At 42.9% G+C, this 8,961-nt stretch overlaps 1 non-coding gene across 1 annotated transcript; it reads right to left on the bottom strand.

Annotated features, from left to right (window-relative positions):
• Positions 1-2,818: 2,818 nt before the first annotated feature.
• Positions 2,819-2,892, bottom strand: Trnas-cga (transfer RNA serine (anticodon CGA)). The gene has a single exon. It is a non-coding gene; the product is annotated as a tRNA-Ser (tRNA).
• Between the last annotated feature and the right edge of the window lie 6,069 nt (positions 2,893-8,961).

The following is an 8,961-nucleotide window of genomic DNA, read 5'->3' as shown; positions in this document are numbered from 1 at the left end:
TCAACGGCTAGTGTTACCGAGCGACGAGCGAATACACGTCGTCCTTGAATTTCAGACTGCAACCCGGTGAGTAAATATCGAACATGAGCAAGAGTTCCATAGCTTGTCAGTTTGCCAGCGAAGGAACTTAATCACCTACTCAAAATGTGGGTAAAATTAAGAGCTTCCTATTGAGAATAAAGACATGATTTCAAGCATTATGTGACTACTCGTGGTGTCTTACCCTCAGATAACGGAACATTTCCAGCTAACAACGAAAATCCATAGTTGGCATAATGAGAATGAATTTTATATGTGTGGAACGCTTGGCGATCAACTCACTGCACTCAGATTTCTGAGAAAGTGACGCAGAATTCTGTCTGGCTAACCTGACTTCATTTCAGGAGAACGCCACGATGGTTTATTCTAATTCAAATAAAATGATCATTTACCGTTCCCTGCTTTGATACGGATTAGTCTACACAGGGACGTATCACTGTGTTAGCATCTTGATTAGCATGAAACAAATTCAAAACATACGATGGTAGGGCCATATTAATGACTTACAACTATTTCTCAGACTAACTTCATCAATTAATAACTTCTAAAATAAATTACGAGCTACCTAATCAGAAGCCATGCTACTTTCATCGTTTGTTAAATTAATTGTATCCATGTACAATGTGGCTTTCAAATACTAGTATACCATAAGCATCACACATAAGTGGCCTCTAACAAAAGGAACAAGAGCATGAGAAACTACCGACAAATGTGTGTATTTTAGGACAGAACATCACGAAGCCCCAAACACGAACTTTTTTTTTTTCTTCTTTCTTCCAGTACGAACAGAAGCGCCACTGCTCAGTCTTTATTATTACGTTGTTTCTCTGGTATCTTGTGACTTTCAAAATTTGTTCCCCTGCTGGCATTAGAAATTAACTGATGGAATTCTGGGTAAGATTATCGTCCTCAGAAGACAACGTAGGGTACTGTATTGAAAAAAGGCATACATTCTCAGGTTGGCGACATCCGCATTACCAAAATAAAAATGGGTAATAAAGGTGAGTAATAACATACAGTACGTGTGATTGTGATTGAAAAGTCACAGAAACAGCAGGAAAGGATTTTAACGTGACGTCATTGAAAACCGGAAGACGTAACTTAGATAAATTCTCCCTGTACGCAACTACCGTAGATTATCAAATTATGAAAATAGGAGCATTTCTTTTACTATGATCGCTGGATTCACTTTCAGGGAGGGATGGAATTCAAAACGCTGTCCTATTAAACAAATTTGGCTTTCCGGTGTTGTCACTGAACCGTATAATATGGGATTAGTGCCGGTAACATGTCACGGCCTCACCTTGTTCTCCGGCTCTTCAGAATTCTCGTAAAAACGGACTCCAAATCATAACCTTCCTGAGTTTCTTCGACTGTGAATATCGAAACATATACACGTAATTTTCCGCCTTAGTTATCAAGTGACAGAGATAAAGTACAAAATATGTAGAGAAGTAGTCATTTAGTAATACTCAAAGCGATACAAGAGCTGCTTCTTGCACTCACTTATAAATGTACATTAATTATTTCGAAATAGTGAAGTAGTACCGCACTAGCGTTTCTAGTTGTCACCGTAAAGCAAACGGCTTTGCTTTCAGAAAATCTAAATATATATTTCGTCAATTTTTCGAAAAAATCCTTTAAAATGCAATCTGTTATTGTAGCTTTAGTTTAAAGACGGGTTTGATGACCGAGAGAGGTGGCGCAGTGGTTTGCACAATGGACTCGCATTCGGGAGGACGACGGTTTAAACCCACGTACGGCCATCCTGATTTAGGTTTTCCGTGATTTTCCTTAAATCGCTTCAGGCATATTTCGAGATGGTTCCTTTGAAAAAGGCATGGCCGCCTTCCTTCCCCAATCCGATGGGACCGATGACCTCGCTGTTTGGTCTCCTCCCCCGAATCAACCAATCACTTCACCTCTGCGTAACTACAGCACATACCTCACCTGAAAACGGCTTATAATTGCTTGATGGCTCAGAATATGCCCTACCAATCTTCCTCTTCTTTTTGTCAAGTTACGCCAGCAAACTCTTTTCTCGATGCTATTCAGTGCCTCTTCATTAGTTATCCGGTATGCGCAACAATTTTTGAGCATTCTTCTGTGGTACCACACACCAGAAACTCCTATTCTGCTCTTGTGTGTACCATTTATCGTCCACATTTGACTTCTATACAAAGCAAAACTCGAGACAAAAATTTCATAAAACAAAATTATACCATGTTAAGATTTCACTTTTCAAGAACCTATTCTCTTGCTATTGGCAGTTTGCATAGTATACCCTCCTTGCTGTCCGAAGAGTAAACTGCGGTTAACATTTTTAGCTTTTAATTTCCTAATCTAGTTTCCCAGCATCACTGAGCTGGTTCACTACACTCCGTTCGCTTTCTTTTACTTTTATTGAAGTTCATTTGATCTTCAATCCTCTTCTCGAGCCAATATTCATTCCCGTCACCTTCCACCCTCTTTCCGTCTCATGTCATCTGCTAGCACTGAGATATTTACTTCTCCTCCCAGACTTTTAATCTGTTTTCCCCGTTTCATGGTTTCTACTACTGCTTGCCATATATAGAGATTGAACGAGGGAATAGTGTAGCAACACTGTCTCACTCTCTTCTCATTGATTGCTTCTCTGATGTTCTGTGAGCCTTCAGACTGCAACAACTAAGTACTATCAGTACGACCTAATTTCTGAACAAGCTGTTGCTAGAATGAGATTTTCACTCTGCAGCGGAGTGTGCGCTGATATGAAACTTCCTGGCAGATTAAAACTGTGTGCGCCGACCGAGACTCGAACTCGGGACCTTTGCCTTTCGCGGGCAAGTGCTCTACCAACTGAGCTACCGAAGCACGACTCACGCCCAGCCCTCACAGCTCTACTTCTGCCAGCTGCTACTTAACTTCATAACCGCTCAGTGTCATGGTGTTGCACACCAAAATAGCATTGTGGTTCCAACAGGAAACATGGAGAAAATGAACGCCGATGGTGTAAGTTAAACATCTGACGTTACTGTGTGGCTCTTCCTAGAGAATGTATTTCGTTCCAGTAGTCCTGACCCAACGGCCTTGCCGCAGTGGTAACACCGGTTCCCGTCACATCACCGAAGTTGTGCTGTCGGGCTGGGACGACACTTGGATGGGTGACCATCCGGTCTGCCGAGCGCTGTTGGCAAGCGGGGTGCACTCGGCCCTTGTGAGGCAAACTGAGGAGCTACTTGATTGAGAAGTAGCGGCTCCGGTCTCGGAAATTGGCATACGGCCGGGAGAGCGGTGTGTTGACCACATGCCCCTCCATGTCCGCATTTAGTGACGCCTGTGGGCTGAGGATGACACGGCGGCCAGTCAGTACCTTTGGGCCTTCATTGCCTGTGCGGGAGGAGTTTAGTTCATTTTTTACTCTAGTCCTGAGTGCCAAGCGCCACAACGATGTGCATACCGCTATGTCCAGCTTTGTGCGACAAAAAAAGAACAAAGTTCGTCGCATATATATTAAATGTCTTGTTTGTTTTCTACCGAAGAATTAGGTTTCGAATTCCAGTGCGACTATAAATGGCTGGTCGTTTGCAGATGGAAAAGCCAAGATTAAATTCTGCATTTTTCTACTGACCACATCACGGATCAGACAATTGTTTTAAATGTCGAAAATAGACAGGAATGAGATGTTTTACACATAGCTCGTATTGTATTTCCGATACTTTTTGCAAAGCGAAACAAATTTTTCATCGATTAAGAAAACTCCGCACTTCGCACAAGCTTTTCAGTTACAATGTTATGTCAACATATTGGAGCGGAGTTTCGAGTTAGTGGCTTCCAGTGGCACTAACCTTACTTCAGCAGATGGCCTGTTGTAACACTGAAGAATGTACGACAATCTTACCGGACCTTATTGAAATATTAAGAGTGCTCTCTATTTGCTGTTCTGAAGCCAAACCGATGTTCTCCTAAAATACCATCGATTACTCTTTCCGCTCTTATAGTGTATTATAGTTATTTACAAGCGTGATATTTTAGACTGATTTTTGGCGGGTCGGGTGTTAATAATTGCTCGTATGAATTGATAGCCGTTAGATAGTACTTGCAGTAACTCTTCGGATACTACTAATGAAAGTAATACGCATTCTTCATAAATTGTACGTAAATGTACAACTCTTGAAGATGTCGAATTTCGTCTCACCCTCGATCACTCTTTCCGCCGGCTGGTTCCGGCGGAGGTTCGAGTCCTCCCTCGGGCATGGGTGTGTGTGTGTTTGTCCTTAGTATAATTTAGGTTAAGTAGTGTGTAAGTTTAGCAGTTGAGTCCCATAGGATTTCACACACATTTGAAAATTTTGAAATCTTTCCGCTCTTATTGTGTATTATACTTACAGTTATTTGCAAGCGTGATATTTTAGACTGATTGTTGGCGGGTCGGATGTTAATAATTGCTCCTATGAATTTGATAGCCGTTAGATTGCACTTGCAGTAACTCTTAGGATCTTACTAATGACAGTAATACGCATTCTTCATAAATTGCACGTAAATGTACAATTCTTGAAGATGTCGAATTTCATCATCTACGGGCACCACAGGTATATTTTTATAGATTTAAATAGCAACCAATCGCGAGCACTGTTATTCGACGGTTAAGTCCGGGACAAGGAGGTTGTGTTACAGCGGCGGCCGGACACTGGCGGGCCCGGCTCGTGCTTTCGTAAGAGGCCCGCTCCCAATTGCTTCTCATTCATCTGCAATTACAACGATCCCTACTTGTCTCAATTGGCCGGCTCGCTCACGTTCCGGCGCTGCGACGCCGCCGTGGGAGAGCCCGGTAGACGTCAGGTTGCGGCGCAGCGCAGCGCCTGGTAACGAGCGAACGTGGCCGCGTGCGGGGGAAATTGTTTCTCGCCCCTCCAGCCGCTCGGCGGCCTCTTTGAACCACCTTATTATCTAAGCGAGTTCCAGACCCGTTAAATCGAAACGATCATTCATCTTCGGCGAAACTTCTACGCCATAGGTAGAGGTAGATATAATTTGTACTTCGCATAACTGATGTAAATAATTTAAGCACCAAGTGTATGCTCCATCCTCATACAGTCGATCCTAATGAGTTAGTTGAATTTTTGTACCGTTACATAAGGCACTGGGCAGTACGTAGTGCGGGTGAATTAGAATTCCATTCTAAAGGCCCATCGGAAGAAAAGGATAATGAAACACTCAGCCTAATGGATTCTCGGATAAAGAGCCCATTCTAGACCCACCCGGCACAGCACTCAACAGTGGTACGTCATGATACGCGCAGGCCAAGTCCTTTTGTGGCAGCACGCGTGGTACAGCGGCGTCAACTGTTCTGGCTCGAGACAGTTATTAACATCAGATGGAAGCTCCCACAAACTACACAGAGGACTGATTTATGCGACGCATGTAGGTGTCCAATCGCTTTCTCATAACAGCGACCCTGCCCCTGTAAAACGACGTACACTGTCGCTATGGAAACTGGAAATGTGTTTTATCGCGACCCGTAAGAAAATCACAATAACCTCGTCTTTGTGTCATACATTACGCCCTCGGCTACTGTGGAAAAGGAAATCTACCAGCTGCTGAAAATCCAACGAAGAACTATAAAATTCTATGACTTTATTAATTTCTTCCATTTTATTTATCCAGTATGGTAAGAATTAACTTCAAAGCAGGATAACGCTTAGTGAGACACTGAACCACAAAAACTCTCCCATATGTCAAAACAAGACAGAAAAATTATAAGCAAACTTCATTACAAGATTTCTCCAGTGATTGTGTTGAGAAATACCTTCTCTACGTTCTGTTGCTGATTTTATCGATTAATGCCTCTCGGAGTAATTTTTTGGGCCACTATCACAAACAGATACAAAACAGTCATTCCACAGTAATTTTTTGTTGCGGTTAGTACCTAGCATCCGTTCAAGAACGGATCAGTTTAAAATACTGGGCATGCTACCAATAACCTCACAACACATTCACCTTCTTGTAAATTTTACTGTGAAGAACACAATGAGGAAATAATGGTACCGTCCATAAATATAACACTATCTACAAAATGATTTTAGTTTTATGCGAAAAGGAGCGAAGTATGCAATAGTATAATCGTTGACCATCTGCCTCTTGGAAATTGTATAATTTTAAAAACAAATTTAAGTAATTTCTGCATTGATAATATACGTATAGAGTCGAATTACATGTATTAAATTTCATTGTAGATTAAATAAAACCCATTGTGTAAATGGCTACCATGCAGCAAGAAAGTATACGGTATTCGCAAACCTAATGAAACATTAGATCAGAGCGAGTTGTCGCAAATATGATTCACGGTACATGCAAATACCTAGCTTACTAAATGAGTGTACCAAAAAGTGCATCAAATCTGGCTCTTTGCATTTGCTACCAAGTTTCATCACCGGAGATACAAACAGGAACCAAAGCTAAGCAGCTTTCTGTCATATTCTTCGAACAGGGAGTGCTAACTCAGCAACGTTCACAGGACAGATGCTACGGAGTTCATTAAGACAGGATAGTTGTACAAGTTCTGTATGTGTCTTTACAGGCGAAGCACATGATCGGCATCGATGATAATGAGGACATGAATGGTCTGTGGCATCATTCAAGCAACTAGCGTGGCATTCATGCAGTTAAGAGAAGGAATAGGGCAGATACCGGAAAGCTGAATGTCAAGAGTTTTGTCGAGAGGCAAATTCAGACGACAAAACCGTCAAAGTATACCTTTGCTTCGTTTTCTAGTAATAACTTTTGGAGAAATTTCATTACAGCGCATACTTCCTTACGGCGTGAAAATTTATTCTTAAAATATATCGATTTGCTTTTATTTTTTGAGGACGGTTACCAAATAATCAGAACACTAATTTCTGATAGCCCAGTGGAATTCACTGGGGGAAAGTTTTCTGACTGTTTCAAAAAAAGTCAATGTCCAAAGAGCTGTCCTGATATGATTGTAGCAGCTACATAATGTATCATAGTGAAGCTAGTCTATATAAAACCTAGGATATAAGAAAACGCACGGAGAAGAGGCGTAAGTAATGAACTCCACAGTAACTTTTCAGGCGGTCCATACAATCTGTATACGTTTGGACAGGTTTTCAGCATCTGTACATGTGAAATATCTACAACTTAAAACAAAGGGGGAATAATATTCCATTGAATAGGTAGCCGAACAAGTTCTCACGGCAATACGCGACAAATTAGAAGTAAGAATGTAAAAGTAAACGCTATACTTTAGATGCACACGGTATATAATTGTTGGAATTACTTTAACAATCACATTTTACCACTTTGATAAATGTACAAAATCAATTACGGGGGAAATTGTCGGTTAAGTCTTGCTTTTATTTATGAAAAGCGGAGTAAAATACCAATTGTTTGTACAGTACGCATGGAACGTTAGAGAATTTAGTGGAATGAATAAATCTCTTCAGAAATTTCATGTGGCTATCACGACATGTGCAACCAATATCAAAACACGTGGTACATAGGAGAAAAAAAACTATGTTTACCTAGATACAATTTTACGTGCGAGTACGCTTTTGGGAGGAATCAGATACGTCGAGGAAGCAACGTTATCCAAGTTTTTGGTGTGAGTGTGAGAACGGCGCACTCACCTGGCGGACAGACGCAGGCGTCGGCGACGTCCCTCTGCGGCCGCGACAGCGCCTGGAGCGTCAGCGACGGCGCGGGAGGCTGCCGCTGCTGCGCCTCCAGCACGGCGGCGAGCGCCTTTTCCAGCGCGTCGACGCGCGCTTCCAGCTTGGCCTCCCTGTAGAAAACGAAGGCGGTGGCGGCGATGCTGAGGGCGCAGACGGCGGACAGCAGGCAGAGCGCGATCGCGCTGCGCGGCCGGGCTTTCTCCATGGCTGCGACTCGACGCGACGCGGCGCGGCACGACACGACACAACACCGACACACGACACACGCGGCGCGCACTCACATTGCGGCCGGCGCGCTCGGGGCTCGGCGCTCGACTGGGCCGCGGCCGCCGTGCCCGTCCCGCGCGCTCTTCGGCCGCGCTCGGCCGCCGCCGCCACCCTTCGGCCCGTCGCGCCGCTACAGATGCCTCTCCGCGCGCTCTGCTCTCTTAAACCGCACGTATCGATTGTCGTCTCATCTTTTACTAATTACGACGAGAGCACCTGCAGAACTCAAAAACGCGAAATCGCTTTCCATCTACTCACCTCTGAATTTATTTATCGTCCCGAAATATTTCCGAATTTTAGTACACGACCGCTGTTCCGTGGCACATCTCCCAAGCTTTACAGTGAGAAATGCAAGCAACAATCAGTCAATGGACAATTATGTCACAGTTTAACACAAACAGTCGCGAAACTCCGCAGGGCAATCGTTTGACAGCTGAAGCGATTCTAGCACTCCAAGCGGCCAACCTGTAGAAACACAAGAATGTCATGATACAAACCGACGGACAACTTGCTATTTTTAATGCTGTTTTTCCTAGTCGCTAAACGTGATTGCGAATTTTCCAATACGAATAGGAAAAGGTAATTAAAGTAATATCCCATCTCCAGTTAACATCAATCTATAATAATAAAATGTCAGTGAATTGTAATACATACGGTTTCGAGTAGCAAGGTCGTTATCGTATAGTCGAAAATCGTATGGGTAAGACAAGACAAGAATTGTGAGCTGATATGTTTAAGTTCAAAAAGAACTGAATATGATTACATCCGCGTGCTTGGTGAGTACTTTCTGATGATTTGCGCCGATTGCAGGTCATTTCACGAGTTCGTTTTAGCGGATTCGGGCTCGTTTTAATACACTCAGAACTAGACATGATTTTTACATTCTTGGAGATTATGTGATACTTCTATAAACGCCCTTACCGATTTGTTCTTGCTTCTATGCCTTTCATGCTTATCTATCCTATTTCCAAGGTATCACAAT

This window comes from Schistocerca nitens, chromosome 1, assembly GCF_023898315.1.
Source record: "Schistocerca nitens isolate TAMUIC-IGC-003100 chromosome 1, iqSchNite1.1, whole genome shotgun sequence".
NCBI classification, from domain to species: domain Eukaryota; kingdom Metazoa; phylum Arthropoda; class Insecta; order Orthoptera; family Acrididae; genus Schistocerca; species Schistocerca nitens.
This window is presented reverse-complemented; position numbering and strand designations above follow the sequence as displayed.